This window comes from Heterocephalus glaber, unplaced genomic scaffold (genome assembly GCF_053883595.1).
Source record: "Heterocephalus glaber isolate CG9 unplaced genomic scaffold, H.glaber_assembly_v1.0 deba00000122, whole genome shotgun sequence".
In the NCBI taxonomy this organism is placed as follows: Eukaryota; Metazoa; Chordata; class Mammalia; order Rodentia; family Bathyergidae; genus Heterocephalus; species Heterocephalus glaber.
Window position 1 is genome coordinate 85,075,802 of NW_028258138.1, and position 16,292 is coordinate 85,092,093.

The 16,292-nt window shown below is 49.4% G+C and overlaps 1 long non-coding RNA gene across 2 annotated transcripts; it reads left to right on the forward strand.

Moving 5' to 3' along the window:
- The first annotated feature begins 11,763 nt into the window (after window positions 1-11,763).
- LOC101715621 (uncharacterized) lies at window positions 11,764-16,095 on the forward strand. Of its 2 annotated transcripts, XR_204777.3 has the most exons (3): window positions 11,764-12,825; window positions 15,077-15,174; window positions 15,750-16,095. It is a non-coding gene; the product is annotated as an uncharacterized LOC101715621 (long non-coding RNA). The 2 variants fall into 2 exon arrangements; XR_015439036.1 differs by having other exon boundaries at window positions 15,077-16,095.
- Window positions 16,096-16,292: the final 197 nt, after the last annotated feature.

Genomic DNA, 16,292 nt, shown 5'->3' on the forward strand with positions numbered 1-16,292 from the left:
AGGCCAGTCTGAACTCCATGGCAAGACTCTGTCTCAAAAACAAAGCAAGCCAGTGGAGCAAGCATTATGTTTATTCTGGTTAGGTCTTGGACATTTTATAAAAAGAATTCTCTCCTGTCCCTCAGGTCTCCTTCATCCCCATGTGTCTCCACTTTAAATTAAAAAAAAAGAATTGAAAGCATTTGTCCATCCTGTTTGAATGTCATTGTTTAAAATCATAGACTGAGGGATCTGCAAATTCCTCCAAGTGGAATTAGGAAAATCCTCCACATCTCATAACTCTTACCCTATTCAATGGGCTATTTTCAGTCTTTTTTTTTTTTTCCAGAGCAGACAAATTCCCTGGAGTTCTGCAGCGTTCCACAGCATCCTCCTTTTTATCTATTTATTCTGTGGGATGAAAAGCTTTTTCACAGCACCCCACAGGCACTGTCACCCCAGCGCCTGCACAATGCCTGAGATTGTTGCCTCCTCCTGTCCTCGCTCCTGGCCTCTGCCCTTCGGGCGCCTCACTGGGCACCCTGAACCTCCAGGCTCCCCGGGCTCTCAGTACCACAGCAGGGTCCCCTCCAATGGGACAGAGATGGAGGCTCCCTCTGTCACCAGGACCCAGCTCTGCCCCGAGAGACCGGGGGCCAGGCCTGCTGTCAACTGTTCACTCCTCCATCTTCTTCAGGTCCATGTGCTACAGCTCTGTCCCACTGAGTCATTGAGGCCCAGAGAGCGTGTGGTCCCAGACTGCCCAACCAGAGCCGCGGGGCTCTGTGCTCCCTTCTGCGGTTTGGGGGAAACCTGAAAAGTGTTTCCCACTGAAACTGGCCCTGGGTTCCCAGCACTCCAGGAGGCTGAGGCAGGAGGATTGCAAGCTGAAGGCCAGCCTGGGTGACTTAGCCACTTAGTGAGACCCTGTCTCAAATGAGAGACAGACAGACAACAATGTAACTCAGCAGGTAGGCTCTGGGTTCAATTCCCAGTAACACACACACACACACACACACACACGGAGCAAATAATAGATATACAAGCTCAAAAATTTCACAACTATATCATATATATTTCAAAGAACATTTACACTGTTCTACTGAACTAGGATGCTGTTATTCTGGTGAACTGCTAGTATTCTCACTCAAGCTGACAGGAAGTAGAGGGGAACAGATGTGACATGCCAGCCAGTCAATACAGATACTGATTATCTTACAACAAGAGAAGAAAGTAGCTCACGTCTACATACAGTTTAATCTCAATTAAAGAGATTAATCTTGGGGACCTTTTAGAATACTATTTCAGTTGGTGGATGTGGAAGAGTCGAGATCTTCTTTTTGGCCAGCAGTGACCAAGCCACCCAGCAGAGGGACAGGAAGAGTGACAGGTCGCTGTCTGCCACTGGTGGTAGAATAAAAGCTCAGTAGGGCCAGGGATGGTGGCACACGCATGTAATTCCAGCACTCAGGAGGCTGAGGCAGGAGGGTCTCAGTGAGTTCGAGCCAGCCTGGGCCACATAGTGAGTTCAAGACCAGCCTGAACTACACAGGGAGACCTTGTCTCAAACAAACAAAAGCAAAAAACAAAAGTACAGTAGAGAACTTCTTCCATCAGCTGCATTTAGTAGAGGAAAGGAACTCTCTTGTAAGATTATCTGCTTCCAAAGCTCATCAAAGAATTTCTTTCAACTGGACCAAAGAACAGTCCTATTAAAGATAACAGTTATCCTTTATAAACAAAAACCAACCTTTTACATATATATTGCCTATATTTTTCTACCATACACTGCTAAGATACAACACACATTTTTTGTGTACACAAACATGCCCTTAGCATGGCCCCCTTGAATCCTGAGGTGTGGGGGCTTTGACTTTAGCCCGAGTTTGATCTTGGCTCTCTTCAGCTGCTTGGGGCCTTCGGGAAGCCCCCAAAGCCATCTAGATAACTGACAGGGGTCTGGCCTGCCTTGGGCAGATGCGCAGAGCCAAGACTGGAATGCACTGCTCTCTTCTCCCTCTCTTTATTTTTATGAGTCCATATGTGTGGTACGTAGTGATTGCTCCCTCATGGGGAGTTGGTGTACGCATGGAGCAAAGCTCAGTTCTTTTTCCTTCCCCTCCCTCTCTCCTTTCTCCCCCTCCCATTTGCAAAAGATCCACCTCCATTTCCTATCAGCTGTCTTTTATTTTGCTCTTTGTTTATACTCCAGACATAAGAGAAATCGTGCGATATTTAAGCTCCTGGGTCTGATTTCTTCCACTTAGAGTGCCGGTCTGAAGCTCATCTGCTGAACACCCTAACCTCACAAGCTATAGCTTTCTACTCTCTACTGAGTTTCCAGCAGGAAACAAATCTTGATTTGAATACTATTTATTCTGCTTCACTCTGGTTTTCTATGATTTCTCCCGTCCAGTGCCAGTGAAGTTTAGCTTTTTCTCTCTTTCCTTGCTGAGAATGAAAAGCTTTGTCAGTTGAGTAAGGTGACATTGTGCAATTTTCCTTCTGTTTCACAAAATAAATTCTCTGTGATCTTACCTCAGTATCGATTTCAAAGGTTGCTAAAGGTAAAACAAACTTCTTGACCAAGTGCTTGAAATGCAAGGCTCGGTTCTCACAGTTCTGCAAGATCTAGTTTTACTCCAAATGATTTCTCACGGGATCTCAGCTCCTATTTCTCCCCCAGGAATCCCTATCTATTCTTTCATCTATAGACCTTGCATTTAGTGTTGATTATTTTTTTTTTTAAAAAAGGCAGCATTTTGTGGGCTCTAATTAGTCTTGCTCAACCCATTAGCTCTGTGAACAATAAACTGATTGTCAGTCAAATTTGCTTGCTTTCTCTCTCTCCCTCTCTCCCTCCTCCGTTTCCTAGCTCTGTGTAACAGTGGGGACGGGCTCTGCGGGCTGGAAACAAATTATTTCACCTCTTGCATCTCAGTTTCTCATCTGCAAAACAAGCACAGTGGGGCACACATTGGAAGATTGCTTAGCGAAACGGGTCCTGTTCCCACCAGAGGAGGATCTCGATAAATGTGTATTTGTTGGCCTTTGAAGAAGCTTGTGGAAAATTATACCAGCAACACCAAGTCACCAGAAATGAAGAAACTGTCTCTAAATCTTAGTTGAACATCCAGGTTTGGGTTGGGGACATAATAAAAATATTATTCCTTGGTAATACGGAGATTGAGCCCCAGGCCCTTCCCACTGAGCTACGTCCCCCAGCCCTTTCTTAATTTTTATTTGGAGACAAAGTCTTGCTAAGTCTCTGAATTGCCCAGGCTGGGCTCAAATGTGAAGTCTTCACGGCTCAGCCTCTCAGAGTACTGGGATTATAGGTGTGTACAACCATGGCCAGCTAACACATTCATATGTGTGTTTTTTTGTTTGTTTAAATCAGTCTCATTGCTTCTTGGCCTTTTGCCTAAGATCAAGTGTGTTTAAATCAGTCTTCCAAACAACTTCCAAAAAGTTAAGAGTTTTTAAATGTGTTCCCTCACTTAAGAGTAACATTAAACTCAATGTTCCAACCATGAGAAATTCTTTCTCAAGACATTTTGTACTTTTCCTTTATAATATTTACCACAATTGTGATTAATGCCCGAGGCCCTGGGACCTCATGTTCTCTACCTTGAAGAAAGGGACAGTGTGTCTTGGCCAGCTCTGCCCCAGGACATAGGCACAGGAGTCTTCTAAGAGGCTGTGTAGGTGAATCTGCCTGAAATCCACTTTTTCAGTCCCAGTGACTTGGGGTGAAACGACCACGAATTCTTTTCTCTGGAATTACATGCCTCTTCCCTTGACCCTACTTCATTAAAAGAATATGCTTCTAGCTAGGCAGGTGGCGCACACCTGTAATTCCTGCACTCAGGAGGCTGAGATGGAAGGATTTCAAGTTTGAGGTCAGCGAGGGCTATGTAACGAGTACATGGCCAACCAGCCTGGACTGCATGGTGAGACCCTGTCACCTCTGAGGGACAAAACAAAAAAAAGGAATCTGCCTGTCCATGATCTTTCTTCTGCTCTGAAATAAATGCTTTAATTTAGAGAGAGTCAAATTGCAAGACAGGGGCTTCCACTTGGAGAAATCCTATCACAGAATCACTTTTATTAAAGTTTTCACATGTGAAAAATCGGTCCTTGTATTTTGGGGCAGTGATGTTAGATTTTCACCAGTTGCAACTTCATAAAAATAACAGACGGGCAGGGGATTTAGCTTAGTGGTTTGTCCTTGTTTGTCAGACCCTTGGGACTGGGACAAGGACATGTGGAGAGGGAGCATGTCCAGACCGAGCACCTGAGCCGGGCTTTTCATAGTTCACAGGAATTTCTGAAGAAGGTGGGATTCTTTGGCCTTGTGAAATGCAGATTGGAAAAACTAAACATTCTTAATCTGAATATGGTATGGTTGAAAAATACAGCGAATGCTAACACTTTTTCTAATTTACTACAGTAAGAGACACCTTGCCACGAGTCCCCCTCCAAGTTCCCCCTCACTGTGAACACACTCATCCCATCATTCTTATCACCTTCTGCAGCAGCTCTGGAGTCCTCTTTCCAGAGGGTCTTCAGCTGCACTGGCCTGGCTGCCTCTGTGTCCTGCGTGGATTCAAAACACTTCCCTTTCACTGTCAGTGTGACTTTGGGGAAGAGCCATGAGTCACACGGTGCCAGATTCGATGAATAAGGGGGTGAGGACGCAGTGGCGTGTTTCTAGGAGCTCTCTTGCTGTTGTGTGGGGTTTGGCAGCAGCACTCACTGGATTTGTGACCACCTTGTAAAGGCCCGCAGGAAAGAGGACTCCAGGGCCGCTGCAGAAAGTGGTCAGAACAGTGGAAAGAGGTCAAAGCGAGAAGGATTCACAGCAATGTGGCTTTTGTTGTAATAGCCCAGGCCCCGAATTCGGGGTTTCTGTGTGCCGGGCATCACCCTGGAGTCTGTGAAGAGGGGAGACAAGGAGGCCAGGCGGCCCAGCAGCACCTCCCTGAGGCAGCTGTGGGCTGCGAGAACACAGCTTCGCAGTGCTGCTGTCATCATGAGTCCTAAGTGGGACAATCAGGCAGAATTTACACAAAAGCAGATTTGGCGGAGGATAAAGACACTCTAGTAGAGCAGTAGGCTTGCAGAGTTATAAAAGCCCAGTCTTTAGGTGTGTCAAATATAACATGGGTCCCGTGGTGGCTCCTACTTGTAATCCCCGCATTTGGGAGGCTGAAGCAGGAGGATTGGAAGTTCAAGCCCATCCTGGGCAATTTAGCAAGTTCCTGTTTCAAAATAAAAAATAAGAAAAGAGGTGGGGTGTAGCTCAGTGCAAAGGCTCTGGATTCAATCCCCAGTACGGGGGGTGGGGGTGGAGAAGCCCTGAGAGTCCTTGGGGAGGAGATGGACCGGGCTAAGGACAGTGGACACCATCTCGGCCTCCAGACTGTGGCGGAGAGGGAGGCAGAGGGGGGCTAACACAGGAACCGGGAACCAGGTGAGCGTCCTCTTAGCATGGAGCCCCCAGCCCCAAGGAGTGGAAACTTAGAGGTACAGCCTGAGCCTCCCCACTGTGCAGCCCCCTGGCCGCAGGACCCAGCAGCGTCGGGCGGCCGAGTGCCAGAGCCCTTCTAGGATCACAGACTATCACAGGCCCTGGGTCCCAGCTCTTCAGCGTTCTGGAAAGCTTTAGGGAAGGGGAGACAGTGTGAACCTTGCCTGGGGTCTCCCAGGCCCATGCTTAATGCAGCCGCAGCCATGGGAATCGTATTTTAATTTAATCATACTGTGGTCGTATTTTCCTCCCGTGGACCATGAGCAGCTTGAAACTGGGGACCGTGTCTCTCATGAGGCCCTAGAACCTTGTACACCCTCCCAAGAGGAACTTTTAAGAATAAGTGCATCTGGCCGGGGATTTAGCTCAGTGGTTCCGCTGCCCACCGCCTGCTCGCAAGCGCAAAGACCCAAGTTCGATCCCCAGTACCAAAAGAAAAAAAGTGTATCGAGGCCTGTGTCTGCCTTACAGTGACCAACAAACACAATCCTGGGTTCAAACCTTCTCTATGAAAGGATAGGGCTGAGCTGGGCATTGTGGCATACGCCTGTGATCCCAGCACTGGGGAGGCTGAGGTAGGAGGATCGCAGCAAGTCCGAGGCCAGCCTGGCTACCTAGTGAGCCTGAACTGCATAGCAAGACCCTCTCTCAAAAAACTAAAATTTAAAGAAGAAGAAGAGATGATAGGGTTGGACTGCACTGCAGCCAAGATCTCTGGAGGCCGAGACACCCTCTCCTCAGGCACTGGATGGGCGGGAATGATTTGACCTTCCTGAGGTTTGCCCAAGAATTTGCCACCGCCAAATCCAGGGCAGAGTCTAAACCGCTGTGGATCAGGGTTTCCACTAACAGCTGGGGGATCTCAAGGCAGGGTGGCGGTTCTCTCGGGAATCTGCCGCTTCATCTTCAGTCATGAGTGACCCGGGGTGGAAGAAATCAGACCTGATGGCCCACGTGTGGTTTGATGGCACCTTTGTGAAATAGCGGGAAGTGGGAAATCCAGCGGGCAGAAAGCGAGGCGTCGGTGGCCAGCGGCTCGGCGGAGAGCCGGCTTCCTCCAGAAACCAGGAAAATGGTCTAGAAGTTCAGGGCGGCACTGGCTGCACAGCGTGGGAGTGTATGAAGTGCCACCGAACTGGGCACCCTAAAGTGGCTACTTTTAAACTACACAAGAGGCCCACGCCTATGATCCCAGCACATTGGAAGCCTGAAGCAGGAGGACTCCAAGTTGGAGCTCAGGCGGGGCAATTTAACAACTTAGCGAGACCCTGTCGCAAAATAAAATATAAAAAGGCTGGAGATCTAACACCATGCAAAGGCCTTGGGTTCACTCACCAGTGCTGGGGGGGGGTAATTTTATGTTATGCTATTTTTTACATAAACAAAAAATAATAATAGGTCACTGATTCCAGTTAGGTCAAGATTCCTGCTCAGAAGGCTTTCTGTATCCTTAGAAAGGATGGGCAAAGTAGGGGAAGTAGGAAGTGTAAAGCAGGGCATGGTGACACACACCTGTAATCCCAGCACTCAGGAGGCTGAGGCAGGAGGATCTCCGTGAGTCTGAGGCTAGCCATGGGTATATAATGAGACCTTGTCCCACAAAAACAAAATGATGGGGCCAGGGATTTAGCTCAGTGGTTCCACCACTTGCCTTGCAAGTGCAAGGACCTGAGTTCAATCCTCAGTACCCCCCAAAAAACAAAAACAAAAACAAAAATGAAAGAAAGGAAGATAATGGAAAGACAGGTGATTCCCTCTCTACAGAGAAGTCCCTGGCAGGATCAGTTATGGGAACACAGTCCCCACTTATTTAGTAATTCTGGCAAAGCGCCTCATGAGAAAAGCCCATGAGCAGAGCCTTACTGACTGGTGAAACACCATGCCAGGGTTCTCTCGTTCCCTCCCAGTCGGCGTCTATGCTGAACCCTGCAGCACAGGTCCTCAGCCCTCTGAATCTGACGCAACCGCTGGATGTCAGTGACCTGGAATCACCAGATCATCAGCTATCAGGTGATGCGGCCGGGCTTCCTGCCAGCAGCCTCTTTCGAGGTGGCCCTTCCTCATCCACGGGGCAGACTCCACATCTCGCAATCTGTGACTCACCACGGCCTCCCGAAGAGGTTAGAGCCCCTGACACAGAGGCAGAGATAGGAGCACCGGCCTGTGCCCGGGGCTCTGCCCGCAGATGAGCGCTCACTCTATCGCTCGCTCGCTAAGGACACTCGCTCCTGCCTGCTCGGCGGCCCCCTGCGGATGCGATGCAGAACTCCAGAAATCAGACCGTCCCTGGACAGCGACTCTGATCGTCCCCACCTGTTCCTAAACCAGAGCAGGGCTCTCGGTGGGGACTGAATTCCCTTTTTAATTCATTTTTTTTATTTTTGAAATTCTCATGGCTAACGGTGGACCACAGTGGCTGTCGGTCGGTCGTGTGTCTTAGCAAGCCACCTCTCAGTGCGCCCAGGCTTGCTCTGCAGCTGCGGGAACGCAAGCAACCTCTGCCAACCCCAGCGAACGTCTCTCCTTCTCCACGGCTCAGGCCAAACACCGAGAGGTGCTCTTCGGTCCGCTGTTCCTCTCACATCCAAATTATCCTCACACCCTCTGGTCTTCACTTACAAAGCGTACCCCAACCCGAGCGCCCGTCCCCTGCTCTGGCCACGCCCCCGGCCTTCCAACTTGCTTCCCTTCCGCTGTCCCGCCTCCTATAACTGCAATTTCACCAGAGCCCAAAGATCTTTCTAAACGTAAGCCAGACCCGAGCCTCTCCTGTTCAAATCCTTTACTGGCTTCTCACTACCTTTCCCCCAACCACTTCGGCGCTGGGCCCAGAGCTCCCACTTGCTTAGCAGGTGTGAGGCCCTAAATTCAATCTCTGGTCCCACCGACAAACTCCCGACTGCGGCCCGCTAGCTCCGCACACAGAGCCGCCCGGTCTCCTGTCCTACGGACCTGCCAGGCCCATTTCCACCGCAGGGCCGTTGTGCTTGCTGAGGCTTCTCCTTGCAGCATGGTTCTTCCTGGGTACCTGGGCAGCTCTCCACCTCCTTCCCTCCGGGTGCCACTTAAATGCCACTTGTTCACCAAGGCCATCCGGAGTCACTGATCTGAAGTGGCCTCACGACGTCTTCCATCCTTTACCACGCCCGATTTGCATTCTTAGCAGGTGACCCTATCTACCGAGGATTCTAGAGAGTGAACTTACCCCGTTTAACGCCTCAGACTTGCTACAGAACACCTGCACTCGGCCCTGCGATGGAGTACCTCCCCTCAGCGCGTAGCAAAGAAAACTTTCGTGCTCTTGGAACCGGGTCCTGACCAATAATCCCAGAAACATACAATTTCAGGAACACAACACGCCAGCCCATCTAGACCTCCAGCAGGAGCGATTAACAGCCTCAATCCCAGATCCTGTCCGCTTGGCACTGCGATGGCTGGAGAAGGCAAAGGCGGACCAGGGAGAGGGGGATCCTCTGTCAGGGTGCTTTGCCCTCTCTTGGCCACTCTGTCCCTGCGGCTGGCCCTGGGGCTGGGGTGCTCACCAGGCTTTGGGAAGGGGATTCTAGCCCCAGGCCCCAGCCCACAGTGCACCCTGAGCCCTCTTGTTTTTCCGGTTGTGGTGGCGAAAGCCCATAATCCCAGCACTCTGGAGGCTGAGGCAGGAGGATTGCTGCAAGTTTAAGGCCAGCCTGAACTACACAACAAGACTCTGTCTCAAAAAAAATTGAAAAATAAAATAGTCCAAAAATAAAATAAATTGGAAAATAGAAATAAAGCAAAAGAATTTCTCCAGTTTTCACATGCTGAGAGTAACAGCTGCCTCCCCAGCCCTGGCCCTGAGGAAGTTCCAACAGAAACCAGACATGCAGGCTTTTTCTGGGCGCTCTGGAGGGCCAGAGCCAGGCAGCATCTACACAACGCACTTCCGGCTTTCACTGTGGCCCTGCACCAGCCGGTGCCTCTGCATGCCAGGGTAGACTAGCAGCACGGCACACCTGACGTGGCCCGTTTGTGAGTCTAAAGGTTTCCCATTTCTAGGAGCCTTCCTGTGCCCTCTGTGGGGCCCAGAGTCAGGCCCCAGGGCCACCCCACACTGCGACCTCATGCAGCGAAGGGGCCCGGCTGACATGGAGCAAACAGCCTTCAAGGAACTGTGGGTCACCCTGCTGCGGCCCGGGGCAGGAGGGTAGCATTCAGGAGGCCCCACCAGCTCAGGCCGGGACAGCCCAAGAGTTTCTGGCAGAATCGGGGAAAACTTCTATGGTTACTGCTGTGGAAGAGGCACAGCGAAGCACTTCTGAATTTACTGTTTCTCCTTCTTATTTGGGCTGGCCCACGTTTCATTTCCAGCAAGGCTTGGCCACACGCATGCCAGGAGCTGGGACGCACACCTGACACATGCTCATTCTCTCTACACCGCTTCCCCTCCCTCTCCCTGCACCTCCATCTCTGGGTCCTCTTCCGTCTGCAGAGCCCCATCTCCCTGTTTCCTGTTGTTCTTGACCCCAAGGAGCTGCAGTCCTTGGGGTTTTGCTGCTGGGTGCCCCCAGCTCCCACCCAAGGGGAAGAAATGGCAAAGGGGAGCCGGGAGCCACAGCTAGCCTGGCAGGAGTTCTGCTAACCCGGCACGGAGAGGAGGGGAAGCAGGTGTAGTTACGCACAAAAGTCTTGGCTGAAACCCAGCAGGGCTGTTTTGATGTCCTTCTCTGGGAGTCCAAGGTGACTTAGGATTTTCTGTTATTACCTTCTTTCTCCCACTATTTGTCTAACATTACTTCCTACCCCAAAGCCTAGACAGCTGGGCTGGGCAGCATCATCCCTATTGGTTCTGGCTGTCCTCTGAGCAGCCAGGAGCCCTGACCTACCCTGCCCTGGGCTGTCAAGGGTCAGTAGGCCCCTGGGTCAGGCATCCGGCCGAGGGCCACAGGCTCGGAGCCATCCTAGGCCTCTTCTCTCAGACTCCCCAGGCTGTCTCAGGGCCCAGACCCTATGTGCACAGCCATCTCCTCCGACCCCATTTCTAGAGAGCAGTGACAGGCCCAAGGTCCCCCAGGTGACACTGACAAAATCATGTCATATAGGTGTCTGCACACAGATGAACAGAAACTGTAGGGCATAGCAGCACACGCCTATAATCCTAGCACTCAGGAGGCTGAGGCAGGAGGATCGCCATGAGTTCAAGGCCAGCCTGAACTACATAGCGAGACCCTGTCTCAGAAAACCAAAAACAAAAAGATAACAGAAACATGTGCGTGCGCACACCCACACGTCCTCTATGTGTTAAAAAGATAAGCTGTAGGCCATTTTCTTGCTGTTGCGATGCTATTTATGTAAAAACATTTAAAGTTCAAGAAAAGGAAAAAACCAAAGTTGGTCAACCTATCATGCAGGGTTCCTCTGATGGTATTCTTAGGGGCAGGAGCTGTTTCAGTGGCGTCATCCTTGGTAGTTTCAGCTTCCTCATTTCCCCCTGGGGGTCGGTTGTGGCCCAGCGAGCAGCCCAGGCTCAGCAGTCTCTGGAACCGGGACGGCCTCGCCATGCTGGGTCCAAGTCAGCTCCTTCGAGGCAGGAAAGCTGAGTTCCTGACGCAAGCATGTCTACAGAGGCTTTCCAAGGCTTCAAGAAAAAAAATCCTGAATTGCAGGAGATTTTCAAGCCAAGGTTCCACAGCACTCATGGATGAGAGGAGATTCTGAGATGCACTGAGAGGCAGAGTCGCTCGTGAACATAATGAACTGAGAAAGGCTAAGGCTGCAAGAGCTCACAGGGATAATCTGCAGGCATCATAATACATTGCGGAAGTTATTTCCTGTTTTTAGCTGGCCTCGCTGCCACAAAAATAAATGCCAGGTCGAACTTTTTTATCTGATTCTCAGAGTCCACTTATGCAATAAATTCATTCCTCTTCAGCTGACTCCCTCTTGCCCAAGGCAGATTAGTCAGCCACTTGAATGCGGTCGGTCTTTGTGTGATTGATCTCACTGTCCACAAATGATGTCTGGATGTGGTCATTGTCTGTTTTTATTTCATGCACTGCACCTTGTGTTCCCACAGGAGCCAGGTGGGCCTTGCCACTTAAGGTCACTGTTTAATTCCCTCTCTTCCTTCTCTGCTGACGCAGTGAGCTCTAAAAGCACCCTCATTCACTTGTTCAACAAACACTGTGCCCAAGGAGTGCACACTCTTTGAGAGGAAACAATTGCATAAATAATGACACTTGGTGCACAAATGATTCAAAGCAGCACTAGGCACAAGAGCTAGAGGAATTTTAGGAGGAGCCTTTTCATTCAGGAAGGGGTGGAAATAATTTTCCATGTGGGAAGGGCATGCTAAGTGGGAAGAACTGATGGAAAAGGGAGTCCAGGAGATAGGAAAGCACATTTAAGGCAGGCAGTGGGCTGGGCGTGGTGGTGCACCCCTGTAATCCCAGAACTAGGAGGGCGAGGCCAGAGGATTGCCATGAGTTCCAGGCCAGCCTGGATTATATAGCAAGACTCTGTCGCAGTAAAATAAAATAAATAAAGCAGGCAGCGAGCTGTTGGCGAAGGTGTTAGACTGAATAAGGCCCCCAGAGACTTCCACTCTAGTGGGAAGCGACAGTCGACAGGGGCTGGGCCGGTGTGCATGCGTGTTGGCTGCTGTTGGCCTGTCAAGGCCTGACTCGGCAGATTGTTCCCGCGGGGATCCCGGGATCCCGACAGAACCCTGCCAAGGAGAAGCCAGAGCAGCCTGGGCCAGGCCCTCAGCTCCATGTGGATGCACAGCCCTAGCCCTGTTCCCTCCCCTGGGCTGGCAAAGGAGCAGATCACAAGGCCGTCCCAGATGTCCAGGCCTGGCCAGACCGCAGTCCTCCCGGCAGCTTGCTGGTGTTGGCAGTGGGCCCCTCCTTCCTCTCCGTGTGCCACTGAGGCACAGCCTGGGAATTTGGGTGGATTTATTTTACCTGCTGAACACTCACAGGTGTTACCTCCCCCTACTTTTGATTCCTGCGGTCTTGACTCAGTTTTGACTCCGTGGTCTGTCACCTCCCTGGCCTCTTATTTTTGGATCGGGGTGTCTCTCCTGCCAAAAGCAAGATAAATATTCCAGTTCAGCTGGGTTGTAGCCTTGGTGCTTGGCTAAAATTTGCTTTCCAGCTTTACTTTTGGCCTGGGCCCTTGGAGAGCCAAATTGTCCAGTTCCCGATTCACCTTTGTTCCTTCGGGTGACCTGCTGAGACGCCGTGGCATCAGATTGGCGCTGTGTAAATGAGCAGGGCAAGCTACCGAGGCCAAATCAGTGCTCATCTACAAATGTGCACTGTCAAATACAGGTAAGCATTTGGGATGGAGGTCATGTTGAAATTCTTTTCATAGTTCAAAGGGCGTAAGTTGCAACAATGGCAGTTGTAAAAATTGTTATTTTAAGGGAAAAAATAAATTTAGGAAGAAAATTCTATCATTTTGAGTCAAAGATCTATAAGCAATTTAAGTAATAATGAAAGGCATGAAAGAATAGACATAAATTAAAGATGCAAATGCTAAACCAGGTGTGGTGGTACATGCCTGCAATCCCAGCGCTGTGGAGGCTGAGACAGGAGGATCACCTTGAGTTTAAGGCCAGCCTGGGCTACATAGTGAGTTCAAAGTCAGCCTGAACTACATAGCGAACCCCTCCCTCAAAAATGAAACAAAAAAACAAAAAGAGCAAAGTCTAACTGAGGGTAACAATCTCAGATCTGTAACTGAAAACATTCTCAAAGTGCCTTTTTATAGCATGGTGTAAGCTTCAGTTTCTAGGAACTTTCAAGAGTGAATGGTCCCCATAGGCCAAATCTTCATGCCCAGCAGTAGAAGAGCAGAGAAAATCTGCCCTTGTGCAGTGCCTATTAGAAAGGAAGGCATGGCGCCCACCTGTAATCCCATCACTTGGAAGGCTGAGGCAGGAAGATCACAAATTTGAGGCCAGTCTGAGAAATTAAGCAACTTAGTGTGAACTTGTCTCAAAAAATTCAAAAAGGGATAGGGTGTAGCTGAGTGGGAAGGCCTTGGTTTTAATATCCAGTATATAAAAAAAAAAGGACAGAGATAAAAGAAGGAAAAGCCAAGAGTGGTGGTGCAGACCTGCAATGCTAGCACTGAGGAGACTGAGGGAGGAGAGTCACAAGTTCATGATCATCCTGGGGCACATAGTGAGTTCAAAGCTGGCCTAGACCAAAAAGAAAAGAAATAAAGAAGTGAGGCTTAATAGCAGGTGGCAACGTGACTATCAGGACTATCCTACGCTTAGCAGAGCAAGCCAAGAAATAGCCCGTTCCTCTGACTTTACCCTGACTTTAGTTGAAAGCAGACTTTTATTTATGACCACAATGTGCAGCAACACAAGTATGGACTAATGATACCAGAAGTTGTTCCTGCATTATTGTAAACTTCTAAAGTCTAACTACTAATTTCTTTTAAAGCCGTAATAATAACCCAATTCTTAAATATGCATTCAGATTTGAATTATTATTATTATTGTTTTGGGAGGGGGGATTTCGAGACAGGGTCTTGCTATGTAGCCCAGGCTGGCCTCAAATTTATGGCAATCCTCCTGCCTCAGCCTCCTAGTGCTGGGATTATAGATGTGTGCCACCATGGCCAGCAAATTTGTATTAATTTTGACATTTAGTTTTTCAGCATTTGGATAAAATATGAATTCAAAGAATCTCTTCCAAATCCTCAAAAGGTCTTTGTTTCAAACCCAGGGCCTTCAGTGTGACAGGGAAGCAGTTTCCCCTCCTGGGCCTTCGCTCTGTCTGTCCTCCTGTTTGCACATTACTTACTCCGAGTTCAACCCACAGTACCCCCCCTCCATCTCAGTTACCACATTAGTATGTTTGATTTCCTTTATAGCATTCATCTTTATCTGGAATTATCTTTTTGGTTTTTCTTTTCACCGGTACTGAGGATCGAACCCAGGGCCTTCACAATGGGCCACATCCCCAGCCCTTTTGTTATTTTTTTACTTTGAGACAGGGTCTCTCTAAGTTGCTACCTTGTCCAGGCTGGGCTCAAATTTGGGATCCTCCTGCCTCAGCCTCCAAGAATGCTAGGATTATAGGGATGCAGTACTGCACTTGGCTTTTTTGTGTGTGTGTATGTGTGTGTGTGTGTGGGGGGTGTATGTGGGTGTGTGTTACTAAGGACAACACAGGGCCTCCTGCACGCTAGCACACATTCTTCCACTGAGCTACATCCCTAGCCCTTCTTTTTTCTTTGTGTTTCTTTTTGAATGTTCTCATTGTCTCCCTAACTAAATTGTAAAAGTGCCTCGCACATAACAGGTACCCCAGAATAAATGAGCACATCCTGGGATGTTGAGGAAGGGTACTCTCGGTTTAAGCGGGTCCTCAGAGGCTGATCCATTAGGCACCGAGGGTCAGGGTGCCTTTGGGCTGAGCCTGAAATTGGGGCGTGGCTTCACCCAACACCCTCTTACAGCCTGTGGTGGGGTCTGGGCTTGGTGACTCCCAGGGTTACCGCTTTGGAGACCCCAGAACCTGAGCCAAGCCGCAGGAAGAACAGCGCCTTTCCTGTCTTCAGCTACAGGAGAGGCGCCTCCCGAAGACACTTGGAGAGCATGGTACCTGCATCCTGGAGTCCAATACCCAGTGGAGAAAACCAGAGGCAGAGGAGAGAGGGTGAGGGGTCAGTGGGGCAGAAGCACTCGGGACAAGCTGCACTTTTATTAGCTGTACATGGGCTCACGTTTTCCAGGGGCAAGTCTACTAAAGTTGGCCATTTCCTTTGTTCAGAGAGATCAGATCAATGGGTGGATAAAGGGAAGGATGCATGGACAGTTGGGTGGTGATGTGATAAATATCTAGACCAAAATGATCCCAAGCACTGGCTAGAGGGAATTCTGTCTAAATTTATTTCAAAAGGGATTCCAAGTCCTGCTGGTGGAAGTGGAGCACGCCTGTAATCCCAGCACTCTGGGAAGCTGAGGCAGGAGAATCTCAAGTTTGAGCCCAGCCTGGGCACCTTAGCAATTTAGGGAGGTCTTGTCTCAAAAGAAAAACCAAAAAGGGCTGGGGATGTAGCTCAATGAGAAGGCCAAGCGGGGAAAGCTAAATAAATAAATACAAAATCAATAAAATCGGGGGATGGGGAGAACGCCAATCCTCAGAAGCCCCAGGGCAGGGGACTACGGGAAGTAACTCCAAGCTCACCCTAGTCAGTAAGCTTCTTTGAGGCTCACCGTCCTCCCCACCAGGAGCCAAGCCTGGAGGACTCTGCTCCCTCGGACAGTGATTTCCATGCAGGGGCTAGAACAGAAGAGGCAGAAAGCCAAACAGAAGCGGAGGACCCCCCATACCCTGCAGGCCTCCATCTGGAAGCAAGACCAAGCTGGGAGAAAGGAAAATCTCTGACCTGGAGTGACATTTGTGTGGCCTTTATTAATTTCATCAGGGTAGAAAACAAAATAAAACAAAACAAAACAAAAAAACCGAATACTGCACCCTTCAGAGAATTGGAAGGGTTGGGGCAACAAAAAAATCATTTTCTGTTGGTGATCGACTGCATCCTGTTCATTCAATAAAATGCATGTGCCCAACAAAGCCTGGATGAAAGAGTCTTGATTTAATATCATGTCCCACACTCATTTATTCAATAAGTGGATATCGAGCACCTGCTCCATGCTGGGTATCAGTATAGGCAGCGAGGATTCAACAGTGCATTGATACAAAAATCTGGTATAAGTAGAGAAGCTTTAATATTCCTTGGGGGTCATGGTAACATCCTAGGTCCTAGAGAT